At 38.4% G+C, this 12,332-nt stretch overlaps 11 non-coding genes across 11 annotated transcripts; all 11 read left to right on the top strand.

Moving 5' to 3' along the window:
- The first annotated feature begins 368 nt into the window (after positions 1–368).
- On the top strand, positions 369–441 carry Trnar-acg (transfer RNA arginine (anticodon ACG)). Its single transcript has one exon. It is a non-coding gene; the product is annotated as a tRNA-Arg (tRNA).
- Positions 442–795: 354 nt separating this feature from the next.
- Trnar-ucg (transfer RNA arginine (anticodon UCG)) lies at positions 796–868 on the top strand. The gene has a single exon. It is a non-coding gene; the product is annotated as a tRNA-Arg (tRNA).
- Positions 869–2,521: 1,653 nt separating this feature from the next.
- On the top strand, positions 2,522–2,594 carry Trnar-acg (transfer RNA arginine (anticodon ACG)). Its single transcript has one exon. It is a non-coding gene; the product is annotated as a tRNA-Arg (tRNA).
- Positions 2,595–2,948: 354 nt separating this feature from the next.
- Positions 2,949–3,021, top strand: Trnar-ucg (transfer RNA arginine (anticodon UCG)). Its single transcript has one exon. It is a non-coding gene; the product is annotated as a tRNA-Arg (tRNA).
- Positions 3,022–4,674: 1,653 nt separating this feature from the next.
- On the top strand, positions 4,675–4,747 carry Trnar-acg (transfer RNA arginine (anticodon ACG)). Its single transcript has one exon. It is a non-coding gene; the product is annotated as a tRNA-Arg (tRNA).
- A 354-nt stretch (positions 4,748–5,101) lies between these two features.
- Trnar-ucg (transfer RNA arginine (anticodon UCG)) lies at positions 5,102–5,174 on the top strand. The gene has a single exon. It is a non-coding gene; the product is annotated as a tRNA-Arg (tRNA).
- Positions 5,175–6,827: 1,653 nt separating this feature from the next.
- Positions 6,828–6,900, top strand: Trnar-acg (transfer RNA arginine (anticodon ACG)). The gene has a single exon. It is a non-coding gene; the product is annotated as a tRNA-Arg (tRNA).
- Positions 6,901–7,254: 354 nt separating this feature from the next.
- Trnar-ucg (transfer RNA arginine (anticodon UCG)) lies at positions 7,255–7,327 on the top strand. Its single transcript has one exon. It is a non-coding gene; the product is annotated as a tRNA-Arg (tRNA).
- Positions 7,328–8,980: 1,653 nt separating this feature from the next.
- Trnar-acg (transfer RNA arginine (anticodon ACG)) lies at positions 8,981–9,053 on the top strand. Its single transcript has one exon. It is a non-coding gene; the product is annotated as a tRNA-Arg (tRNA).
- A 354-nt stretch (positions 9,054–9,407) lies between these two features.
- Trnar-ucg (transfer RNA arginine (anticodon UCG)) lies at positions 9,408–9,480 on the top strand. Its single transcript has one exon. It is a non-coding gene; the product is annotated as a tRNA-Arg (tRNA).
- A 1,653-nt stretch (positions 9,481–11,133) lies between these two features.
- On the top strand, positions 11,134–11,206 carry Trnar-acg (transfer RNA arginine (anticodon ACG)). Its single transcript has one exon. It is a non-coding gene; the product is annotated as a tRNA-Arg (tRNA).
- The last annotated feature ends 1,126 nt before the right edge of the window (positions 11,207–12,332 follow it).

The following is a 12,332-nucleotide window of genomic DNA, read 5'->3' as shown; positions in this document are numbered from 1 at the left end:
AAGATCTTAGTTTTTGGTGTTTGACGCCCCTTTAAGGTCAAAATATGCAATCTATATATTAATCCTATATACAGCGGGAGATAGAGGTATGTGAAATCTGTCGTATACCAGTATGGTGTAGTCGCAGGCATACCTATACTTTGTATGCAAAAAGTAATCGCGACTGTATTCTTGGTAATTTTACTACACATTAGGTCATAAAATCAGACTCTTGCCCCTTCTTCAAATATACACCGTACATCTCCTAAAACAAGCACCTTGACGTAACCAAAGTTTTGGTATGTACAAATGCATTTAAAGTTTTAAAATTTTAACTGAGGTAAATTCATTTAAATCGCATTACGAAATCGATATTTGTAAAAGCTTGTGGGTGCGTGGCGCAATGGATAACGCGTCTGACTACGGATCAGAAGTTTCCAGGTTCGAATCCTGGCGTGCTCGTTCAAACTTTCTACGAATCCGTAGACAATCAAAACTATTGAGAAACCTTTGCTTAGTTTTAAAATCCAAATATCTTCCAGTTTCATTTACCGAGAAAGGATTTGAGACATATGAAGTTTATACTTGACGGACACGGGCAATCTCTTCCATGTGGTGAAATTGTTAGTTTAAGCAGAACTCATGAGCACTTTTGCAAATAGCTGGTGCAGGATGATCTTTCACGCATTTAACGAAATTTTCAGGTCAGTCCTTTACTTGTAAGGATTTGCCATGTGAACGAGATGCTGCACAAACGGATTCAGATTACACCAATCTCGTATTGATGTAAGTTACGTTGAATACTTTTCTTTAATAGGGCACGTAGCGTAATGGATAACGCGTCTGACTTCGGATCAGAAGATTGCAGGTTCGAGTCCTGCCGTGCTCGATTTCGAATGTATCCATTCGCAGAATAAACGCAAAACATTGGTTTATTCACACAATGTATATTTGTAAACATTGAGGCAGTTTTCAAAGAACCAAATTGGGATTTATTTGTTTCGTATATGGAAATCAAATCTCGACGTTCCAAAAATAATTTGATGTTTATACGCTCCATTTAGTGGCTGTAGGCTCGCCGGGCGTTGTGGCGCGCGCCTGTAATCCAGTTACTTGGAAGCTGGAGTTGTTGAACAACTTGAAACTGGGAAATGTGCGGTACTTGGACCTATGTCGAGCAGGTGTCCGCGCTAAGCTCAGCGTCAATATGGTCGTCTTATGGAAACTTAAGGTGTCCAGGTTGTCTAAGGAGGAACGAACCGGGTCAGGTCCGAAAGGGAGCAGCCAAAAGTTCTCGCGTTGACCAGTAGCGGGACAGCACCCGTGAATAGGCCGAGTGTCGTAGCCCGGTTAATATAGTTGGACTCAACTCTTTTTTGCTAAAAGCTTCCTGTTTCGTGCATGGTACATTGCAGACTTAATTAATTTGTACACACATTGGGCCGTAAAACTTGTTTTAATGTGTAAAAAAGAAACTTCAAATATTTACATAAAAACAGTGGTTCTGTAAATGAACGAAAAGGTTCTCATCGCGTAAAGATAATATTACGAGTGCTATGTATGAAAGAAACGTATCTTTGAAAAACTTAAACTTTTCTGAGTTTGTTAGACTCTTACGTAAGGCTTTTAAAATATGTTTTAGCCAATCAGGGGCAATATGGTCGATTTTGTGTTTTGGCCTTGGAATTATCCTAGAAAATGAATTGTTTCAAATTTTAAGATCGCCTTCAAGACGTACGTAAAATTTGGCATGAGTAAGAAGAAAATTTGTATTTCAGGAGGGTCTAAACACCAAAAATGCCATAAAATCTTTGTTTGTATTTTTATACAGTGATTTTACTGAAAGACTGTTTGCTCAAAAAATCTTTTATGGGGGTCTCTGAAATTTTGCATGGCAATTTAGTATGCTTTGAACTACAACATCATTCCATAAAAAGCCATCAAAAAACATGATTCAAACGTTTTTTACAAAGACGCAAAATAAACACTAAAATTTTGGTCTAAAAATCGATCTTGGCTACTTTCATACTACTTTTTAGCCTAATTCTGCACGCGACCTGGGACATTGAAGCACGACAACTGCAAGGGTAGTTCCCAGGATTGAAAACATGCTGTTTTTCGATTGGCCTAAAGTGCTATTTTAAAGCCCTACGTAGGAGTACAACAAATTCATAAAGATCTTAGTTTTTGGTGTTTGACGCCCCCTTAAGGTCAAAATATGCAATCTATATATTAATCCTATATACAGCGGGAGATAGAGGTATGTGAAATCTGTCGTATACCAGTATGGTGTAGTCGCAGGCATACCTATACTTTGTATGCAAAAAGTAATCGCGACTGTATTCTTGGTAATTTTACTACACATTAGGTCATAAAATCAGACTCTTGCCCCTTCTTCAAATATACACCGTACATCTCCTAAAACAAGCACCTTGACGTAACCAAAGTTTTGGTATGTACAAATGCATTTAAAGTTTTAAAATTTTAACTGAGGTAAATTCATTTAAATCGCATTACGAAATCGATATTTGTAAAAGCTTGTGGGTGCGTGGCGCAATGGATAACGCGTCTGACTACGGATCAGAAGTTTCCAGGTTCGAATCCTGGCGTGCTCGTTCAAACTTTCTACGAATCCGTAGACAATCAAAACTATTGAGAAACCTTTGCTTAGTTTTAAAATCCAAATATCTTCCAGTTTCATTTACCGAGAAAGGATTTGAGACATATGAAGTTTATACTTGACGGACACGGGCAATCTCTTCCATGTGGTGAAATTGTTAGTTTAAGCAGAACTCAAGAGCACTTTTGCAAATAGCTGGTGCAGGATGATCTTTCACGCATTTAACGAAATTTTCAGGTCAGTCCTTTACTTGTAAGGATTTGCCATGTGAACGAGATGCTGCACAAACTGATTCAGATTACACCAATCTCGTATTGATGTAAGTTACGTTGAATACTTTTCTTTAACAGGGCACGTAGCGTAATGGATAACGCGTCTGACTTCGGATCAGAAGTTTGCAGGTTCGAGTCCTGCCGTGCTCGATTTCGAATGTATCCATTCGCAGAATAAACGCAAAACATTGGTTTATTCACACAATGTATATTTGTAAACATTGAGGCAGTTTTCAAAGAACCAAATTGGGATTTATTTGTTTCGTATATGGAAATCAAATCTCGACGTTCCAAAAATAATTTGATGTTTATACGCTCCATTTAGTGGCTGTAGGCTCGCCGGGCGTTGTGGCGCGCGCCTGTAATCCAGTTACTTGGAAGCTGGAGTTGTTGAACAACTTGAAACTGGGAAATGTGCGGTACTTGGACCTATGTCGAGCAGGTGTCCGCGCTAAGCTCAGCGTCAATATGGTCGTCTTATGGGAACGTAAGGTGTCCAGGTTGTCTAAGGAGGAACGAACCGGGTCAGGTCCGAAAGGGAGCAGTTAAAAGTTCTCGCGTTGACCAGTAGCGGGACAGCACCCGTGAATAGGCCGAGTGTCGTAGCCCGGTTAATATAGTTGGACTCAACTCTTTTTTGCTAAAAGCTTCCTGTTTCGTGCATGGTACATTGCAGACTTAATTAATTTGTACACACATTGGGCCGTAAAACTTGTTTTAATGTGTAAAAAAGAAACTTCAAATATTTACATAAAAACAGTGGTTCTGTAAATGAACGAAAAGGTTCTCATCGCGTAAAGATAATATTACGAGTGCTATGTATGAAAGAAACGTATCTGTGAAAAACTTAAACTTTTCTGAGTTTGTTAGACTCTTACGTAAGGCTTTTAAAATATGTTTTAGCCAATCAGGGGCAATATGGTCGATTTTGTGTTTTGGCCTTGGAATTATCCTAGAAAATGAATTGTTTCAAATTTTAAGATCGCCTTCAAGACGTACGTAAAATTTGGCATGAGTAAGAAGAAAATTTGTATTTCAGGAGGGGCTAAACACCAAAAATGCCATAAAATCTTTGTTTGTATTTTTATACAGTGATTTTACTGAAAGACTGTTTGCTCAAAAAATCTTTTATGGGGCTCTCTCAAATTTTGCATGGCAATTTAGTATGCTTTGAACTACAATATCATTCCATAAAAAGCCATCAAAAAACATGATTCAAACGTTTTTTACAAAGACGCAAAATAAACACTAAAATTTTGGTCTAAAAATCGATCTTGGCTACTTTCATACTACTTTTTAGCCTAATTCTGCACGCGACCTGGGACATTGAAGCACGACAACTGCAAGGGTAGTTCCCAGGATTGAAAACATGCTGTTTTTCGATTGGCCTAAAGTGCTATTTTAAAGCCCTACGTAGGAGTACAACAAATTCATAAAGATCTTAGTTTTTGGTGTTTGACGCCCCCTTAAGGTCAAAATATGCAATCTATATATTAATCCTATATACAGCGGGAGATAGAGGTATGTGAAATCTGTCGTATACCAGTATGGTGTAGTCGCAGGCATACCTATACTTTGTATGCAAAAAGTAATCGCGACTGTATTCTTGGTAATTTTACTACACATTAGGTCATAAAATCAGACTCTTGCCCCTTCTTCAAATATACACCGTACATCTCCTAAAACAAGCACCTTGACGTAACCAAAGTTTTGGTATGTGCAAATGCATTTAAAGTTTTAAAATTTTAACTGAGGTAAATTAATTTAAATCGCATTACGAAATCTATATTTGTAAAAGCTTGTGGGTGCGTGGCGCAATGGATAACGCGTCTGACTACGGATCAGAAGATTCCAGGTTCGAATCTTGGCGTGCTCGTTCAAACTTTCTACGAATCCGTAGACAATCAAAACTATTGAGAAACCTTTGCTTAGTTTTAAAATCCAAATATCTTCCAGTTTCATTTACCGAGAAAGGATTTGAGACATATGAAGTTTATACTTGACGGACACGGGCAATCTCTTCCATGTGGTGAAATTGCTAGTTTAAGCAGAACTCAAGAGCACTTTTGCAAATAGCTGGTGCAGGATGATCTTTCACGCATTTAACGAAATTTTCAGGTCAGTCCTTTACTTGTAAGGATTTGCCATGTGAACGAGATGCTGCACAAACGGATTCAGATTACACCAATCTCGTATTGATGTAAGTTACGTTGAATACTTTTCTTTAACAGGGCACGTAGCTTAATGGATAACGCGTCTGACTTCGGATCAGAAGATTGCAGGTTCGAGTCCTGCCGTGCTCGATTTCGAATGTATCCATTCGCAGTATAAACGCAAAACATTGGTTTATTCACACAATGTATATTTGTAAACATTGAGGCAGTTTTCAAAGAACCAAATTGGGATTTATTTGTTTCGTATATGGAAATCAAATCTCGACGTTCCAAAAATAATTTGATGTTTATACGCTCCATTTAGTGGCTGTAGGTTCGCCGGGCGTTGTGGCGTGCGCCTGTAATCCAGTTACTTGGAAGCTGGAGTTGTTGAACAACTTGAAACTGGGAAATGTGCGGTACTTGGACCTATGTCGAGCAGGTATCCGCGCTAAGCTCAGCGTCAATATGGTCGTCTTATGGAAACTTAAGGTGTCCAGGTTGTCTAAGGAGGATCGAACCGGGTCAGGTCCGAAAGGGAGCAGCCAAAAGTTCCCGCGTTGACCAGTAGCGGGACAGCACCCGTGAATAGGCCGAGTGTCGTAGCCCGGTAAATATAGTTGGACTCAACTCTTTTTTGCTAAAAGCTTAATGTTTCGTGCATGGTACATTGCAGACTTAATTAATTTGTACACACATTGGCCCGTAAAACTTGTTTTAATGTGTAAAAAAGAAACTTCAAATATTTACATAAAAACAGTGGTTCTGTAAATGAACGAAAAGGTTCTCATCGCGTAAAGATAATATTACGAGTGCTATGTATGAAAGAAACGTATCTGTGAAAAACTTAAACTTTTCTGAGTTTGTTAGACTCTTACGTAAGGCTTTTAAAATATGTTTTAGCCAATCAGGGGCAATATGGTCGATTTTGTGTTTTGGCCTTGGAATTATCCTAGAAAATGAATTGTTTCAAATTTTAAGATCGCCTTCAAGACGTACGTAAAATTTGGCATGAGTAAGAAGAAAATTTGTATTTCAGGAGGGGCTAAACACCAAAAATGCCATAAAATCTTTGTTTGTATTTTTATACAGTGATTTTACTGAAAGACTGTTTGCTCAAAAAATCTTTTATGGGGCTCTCTCAAATTTTGCATGGCAATTTAGTATGCTTTGAACTACAATATCATTCCATAAAAAGCCATCAAAAAACATGATTCAAACGTTTTTTACAAAGACGCAAAATAAACACTAAAATTTTGGTCTAAAAATCGATCTTGGCTACTTTCATACTACTTTTTAGCCTAATTCTGCACGCGACCTGGGACATTGAAGCACGCCAACTGCAAGGGTAGTTCCCAGGATTGAAAACATGCTGTTTTTCGATTGGCCTAAAGTGCTATTTTAAAGCCCTACGTAGGAGTACAACAAATTCATAAAGATCTTAGTTTTTGGTGTTTGACGCCCCCTTAAGGTCAAAATATGCAATCTATATATTAATCCTATATACAGCGGGAGATAGAGATATGTGAAATCTGTCGTATACCAGTATGGTGTAGTCGCAGGCATACCTATACTTTGTATGCAAAAAGTAATCGCGACTGTATTCTTGGTAATTTTACTACACATTAGGTCATAAAATCAGACTCTTGCCCCTTCTTCAAATATACACCGTACATCTCCTAAAACAAGCACCTTGACGTAACCAAAGTTTTGGTATGTACAAATGCATTTAAAGTTTTAAAATTTTAACTGAGGTAAATTCATTTAAATCGCATTACGAAATCTATATTTGTAAAAGCTTGTGGGTGCGTGGCGCAATGGATAACGCGTCTGACTACGGATCAGAAGTTTCCAGGTTCGAATCCTGGCGTGCTCGTTCAAACTTTCTACGAATCCGTAGACAATCAAAACTATTGAGAAACCTTTGCTTAGTTTTAAAATCCAAATATCTTCCAGTTTCATTTACCGAGAAAGGATTTGAGACATATGAAGTTTATACTTGACGGACACGGGCAATCTCTTCCATGTGGTGAAATTGTTAGTTTAAGCAGAACTCAAGAGCACTTTTGCAAATAGCTGGTGCAGGATGATCTTTCACGCATTTAACGAAATTTTCAGGTCAGTCCTTTACTTGTAAGGATTTGCCATGTGAACGAGATGCTGCACAAACGGATTCAGATTACACCAATCTCGTATTGATGTAAGTTACGTTGAATACTTTTCTTTAACAGGGCACGTAGCTTAATGGATAACGCGTCTGACTTCGGATCAGAAGATTGCAGGTTCGAGTCCTGCCGTGCTCGATTTCGAATGTATCCATTCGCAGTATAAACGCAAAACATTGGTTTAATCACACAATGTATATTTGTAAACATTGAGGCAGTTTTCAAAGAACCAAATTGGGATTTATTTGTTTCGTATATGGAAATCAAATCTCGACGTTCCAAAAATAATTTGATGTTTATACGCTCCATTTAGTGGCTGTAGGCACGCCGGGCGTTGTGGCGCGCGCCTGTAATCCAGTTACTTGGAAGCTGGAGTTGTTGAACAACTTGAAACTGGGAAATGTGCGGTACTTGGACCTATGTCGAGCAGGTGTCCGCGCTAAGCTCAGCGACAATATGGTCGTCTTATGGAAACTTAAGGTGTCCAGGTTGTCTAAGGAGGAACGAACCGGGTCAGGTCCGAAAGGGAGCAGCCAAAAGTTCCCGCGTTGACCAGTAGCGGGACAGCACCCGTGAATAGGCCGAGTGTCGTAGCCCGGTTAATATAGTTGGACTCAACTCTTTTTTGCTAAAAGCTTCTTGTTTCGTGTATGGTACATTGCAGACTTAATTAATTTGTACACACATTGGCCCGTAAAACTTGTTTTAATGTGTAAAAAAGAAACTTCAAATATTTACATAAAAACAGTGGTTCTGTAAATGAACGAAAAGGTTCTCATCGCGTAAAGATAATATTACGAGTGCTATGTATGAAAGAAACGTATCTGTGAAAAACTTAAACTTTTCTGAGTTTGTTAGACTCTTACGTAAGGCTTTTAAAATATGTTTCAGCCAATCAGGGGCAATATGGTCGATTTTGTGTTTTGGCCTTGGAATTATCCTAGAAAATGAATTGTTTCAAATTTTAAGAACGCCTTCAAGACGTACGTAAAATTTGGCATGAGTAAGAAGAAAATTTGTATTTCAGGAGCGGCTAAACACCAAAAATGCCATAAAATCTTTGTTTGTATTTTTATACAGTGATTTTACTGAAAGACTGTTTGCTCAAAAAATCTTTTATGGGGCTCTCTGAAATTTTGCATGGCAATTTAGTATGCTTTGAACTACAATATCATTCCATAAAAAGCCATCAAAAATCATGATTCAAACGTTTTTTACAAAGACGCAAAATAAACACTAAAATTTTGGTCTAAAAATCGATCTTGGCTACTTTCATACTACTTTTTAGCCTAATTCTGCACGCGACCTGGGACATTGAAGCACGCCAACTGCAAGGGTAGTTCCCAGGATTGAAAACATGCTGTTTTTCGATTGGCTTAAAGTGCTATTTTAAAGCCCTACGTAGGAGTACAACAAATTCATAAAGATCTTAGTTTTTGGTGTTTGACGCCCCCTTAAGGTCAAAATATGCAATCTATATATTAATCCTATATACAGCGGGAGATAGAGGTATGTGAAATCTGTCGTATACCAGTATGGTGTAGTCGCAGGCATACCTATTCTTTGTATGCAAAAAGTAATCGCGACTGTATTCTTGGTAATTTTACTACACATTAGGTCATAAAATCAGACTCTTGCCCCTTTTTCAAATATACACCGTACATCTCCTAAAACAAGCACCTTGACGTAACCAAAGTTTTGGTATGTACAAATGCATTTAAAGTTTTAAAATTTTAACTGAGGTAAATTCATTTAAATCGCATTACGAAATCTATATTTGTAAAAGCTTGTGGGTGCGTGGCGCAATGGATAACGCGTCTGACTACGGATCAGAAGTTTCCAGGTTCGAATCCTGGCGTGCTCGTTCAAACTTTCTACGAATCCGTAGACAATCAAAACTATTGAGAAACCTTTGCTTAGTTTTAAAATCCAAATATCTTCCAGTTTCATTTACCGAGAAAGGATTTGAGACATATGAAGTTTATACTTGACGGACACGGGCAATCTCTTCCATGTGGTGAAATTGTTAGTTTAAGCAGAACTCAAGAGCACTTTTGCAAATAGCTGGTGCAGGATGATCTTTCACGCATTTAACGAAATTTTCAGGTCAGTCCTTTACTTGTAAGGATTTGCCATGTGAACGAGATGCTGCACAAACGGATTCAGATTACACCAATCTCGTATTGATGTAAGTTACGTTGAATACTTTACTTTAACAGGGCACGTAGCGTAATGGAAAACGCGTCTGACTTCGGATCAGAAGATTGCAGGTTCGAGTCCTGCCGTGCTCGATTTCGAATGTATCCATTCGCAGTATAAACGCAAAACATTGGTTTATTCACACAATGTATATTTGTAAACATTGAGGCAGTTTTCAAAGAACCAAATTGGGATTTATTTGTTTCGTATATGGAAATCAAATCTCGACGTTCCAAAAATAATTTGATGTTTATACGCTCCATTTAGTGGCTGTAGGCACGCCGGGCGTTGTGGCGCGCGCCTGTAATCCAGTTACTTGGAAGCTGGAGTTGTTGAACAACTTGAAACTGGGAAATGTGCGGTACTTGGACCTATGTCGAGCAGGTGTCCGCGCTAAGCTCAGCGACAATATGGTCGTCTTATGGAAACTTAAGGTGTCCAGGTTGTCTAAGGAGGAACGAACCGGGTCAGGTCCGAAAGGGAGCAGCCAAAAGTTCCCGCGTTGACCAGTAGCGGGACAGCACCCGTGAATAGGCCGAGTGTCGTAGCCCGGTTAATATAGTTGGACTCAACTCTTTTTTGCTAAAAGCTTCTTGTTTCGTGTATGGTACATTGCAGACTTAATTAATTTGTACACACATTGGCCCGTAAAACTTGTTTTAATGTGTAAAAAAGAAACTTCAAATATTTACATAAAAACAGTGGTTCTGTAAATGAACGAAAAGGTTCTCATCGCGTAAAGATAATATTACGAGTGCTATGTATGAAAGAAACGTATCTGTGAAAAACTTAAACTTTTCTGAATTTGTTAGACTCTTACGTAAGGCTTTTAAAATATGTTTCAGCCAATCAGGGGCAATATGGTCGATTTTGTGTTTTGGCCTTGGAATTATCCTAGAAAATGAATTGTTTCAAATTTTAAGAACGCCTTCAAGACGTACGTAAAATTTGGCATGAGTAAGAAGAAAATTTGTATTTCAGGAGCGGCTAAACACCAAAAATGCCATAAAATCTTTGTTTGTATTTTTATACAGTGATTTTACTGAAAGACTGTTTGCTCAAAAAATCTTTTATGGGGCTCTCTGAAATTTTGCATGGCAATTTAGTATGCTTTGAACTACAATATCATTCCATAAAAAGCCATCAAAAATCATGATTCAAACGTTTTTTACAAAGACGCAAAATAAACACTAAAATTTTGGTCTAAAAATCGATCTTGGCTACTTTCATACTACTTTTTAGCCTAATTCTGCACGCGACCTGGGACATTGAAGCACGCCAACTGCAAGGGTAGTTCCCAGGATTGAAAACATGCTGTTTTTCGATTGGCTTAAAGTGCTATTTTAAAGCCCTACGTAGGAGTACAACAAATTCATAAAGATCTTAGTTTTTGGTGTTTGACGCCCCCTTAAGGTCAAAATATGCAATCTATATATTAATCCTATATACAGCGGGAGATAGAGGTATGTGAAATCTGTCGTATACCAGTATGGTGTAGTCGCAGGCATACCTATTCTTTGTATGCAAAAAGTAATCGCGACTGTATTCTTGGTAATTTTACTACACATTAGGTCATAAAATCAGACTCTTGCCCCTTTTTCAAATATACACCGTACATCTCCTAAAACAAGCACCTTGACGTAACCAAAGTTTTGGTATGTACAAATGCATTTAAAGTTTTAAAATTTTAACTGAGGTAAATTCATTTAAATCGCATTACGAAATCTATATTTGTAAAAGCTTGTGGGTGCGTGGCGCAATGGATAACGCGTCTGACTACGGATCAGAAGTTTCCAGGTTCGAATCCTGGCGTGCTCGTTCAAACTTTCTACGAATCCGTAGACAATCAAAACTATTGAGAAACCTTTGCTTAGTTTTAAAATCCAAATATCTTCCAGTTTCATTTACCGAGAAAGGATTTGAGACATATGAAGTTTATACTTGACGGACACGGGCAATCTCTTCCATGTGGTGAAATTGTTAGTTTAAGCAGAACTCAAGAGCACTTTTGCAAATAGCTGGTGCAGGATGATCTTTCACGCATTTAACGAAATTTTCAGGTCAGTCCTTTACTTGTAACGATTTGCCATGTGAACGAGATGCTGCACAAACGGATTCAGATTACACCAATCTCGTATTGATGTAAGTTACGTTGAATACTTTTCTTTAACAGGGCACGTAGCTTAATGTATAACGCGTCTGACTTCGGATCAGAAGATTGCAGGTTCGAGTCCTGCCGTGCACGATTTCGAATGTATCCATTCGCAGTATAAACGCAAAACATTGGTTTATTCACACAATGTATATTTGTAAACATTGAGGCAGTTTTCAAAGAACCAAATTGGGATTTATTTGTTTCGTATATGGAAATCAAATCTCGACGTTCCAAAAATAATTTGATGTTTATACGCTCCATTTAGTGGCTGTAGGCTCGCCGGGCGTTGTGGCGCGCGCCTGTAATCCAGTTACTTGGAAGCTGGAGTTGTTGAACAACTTGAAACTGGGAAATGTGCGGTACTTGGACCTATGTCGAGCAGGTGTCCGCGCTAAGCTCAGCGTCAATATGGTCGTCTTATGGAAACTTAAGGTGTCCAGGTTGTCTAAGGAGGAACGAACCGGGTCAGGTCCGAAAGGGAGCAGCCAAAAGTTCCCGCGTTGACCAGTAGCGGGACAGCACCCGTGAATAGGCCGAGTGTCGTAGCCCGGTTAATATAGTTGGACTCAACTCTTTTTTGCTAAAAGCTTCCTGTTTCGTGCATGGTACATTGCAGACTTAATTAATTTGTACACACATTGGCCCGTAAAACTTGTTTTAATGTGTAAAAAAGAAACTTCAAATATTTACATAAAAACAGTGGTTCTGTAAATGAACGAAAAGGTTCTCATCGCGTAAAGATAATATTACGAGTGCTATGTATGAAAGAAACGTATCTGTGAAAAACTT

Source organism: Clavelina lepadiformis, chromosome 7, assembly GCF_947623445.1.
Source record: "Clavelina lepadiformis chromosome 7, kaClaLepa1.1, whole genome shotgun sequence".
Taxonomy (NCBI): domain Eukaryota; kingdom Metazoa; phylum Chordata; class Ascidiacea; order Aplousobranchia; family Clavelinidae; genus Clavelina; species Clavelina lepadiformis.
This window is presented reverse-complemented; position numbering and strand designations above follow the sequence as displayed.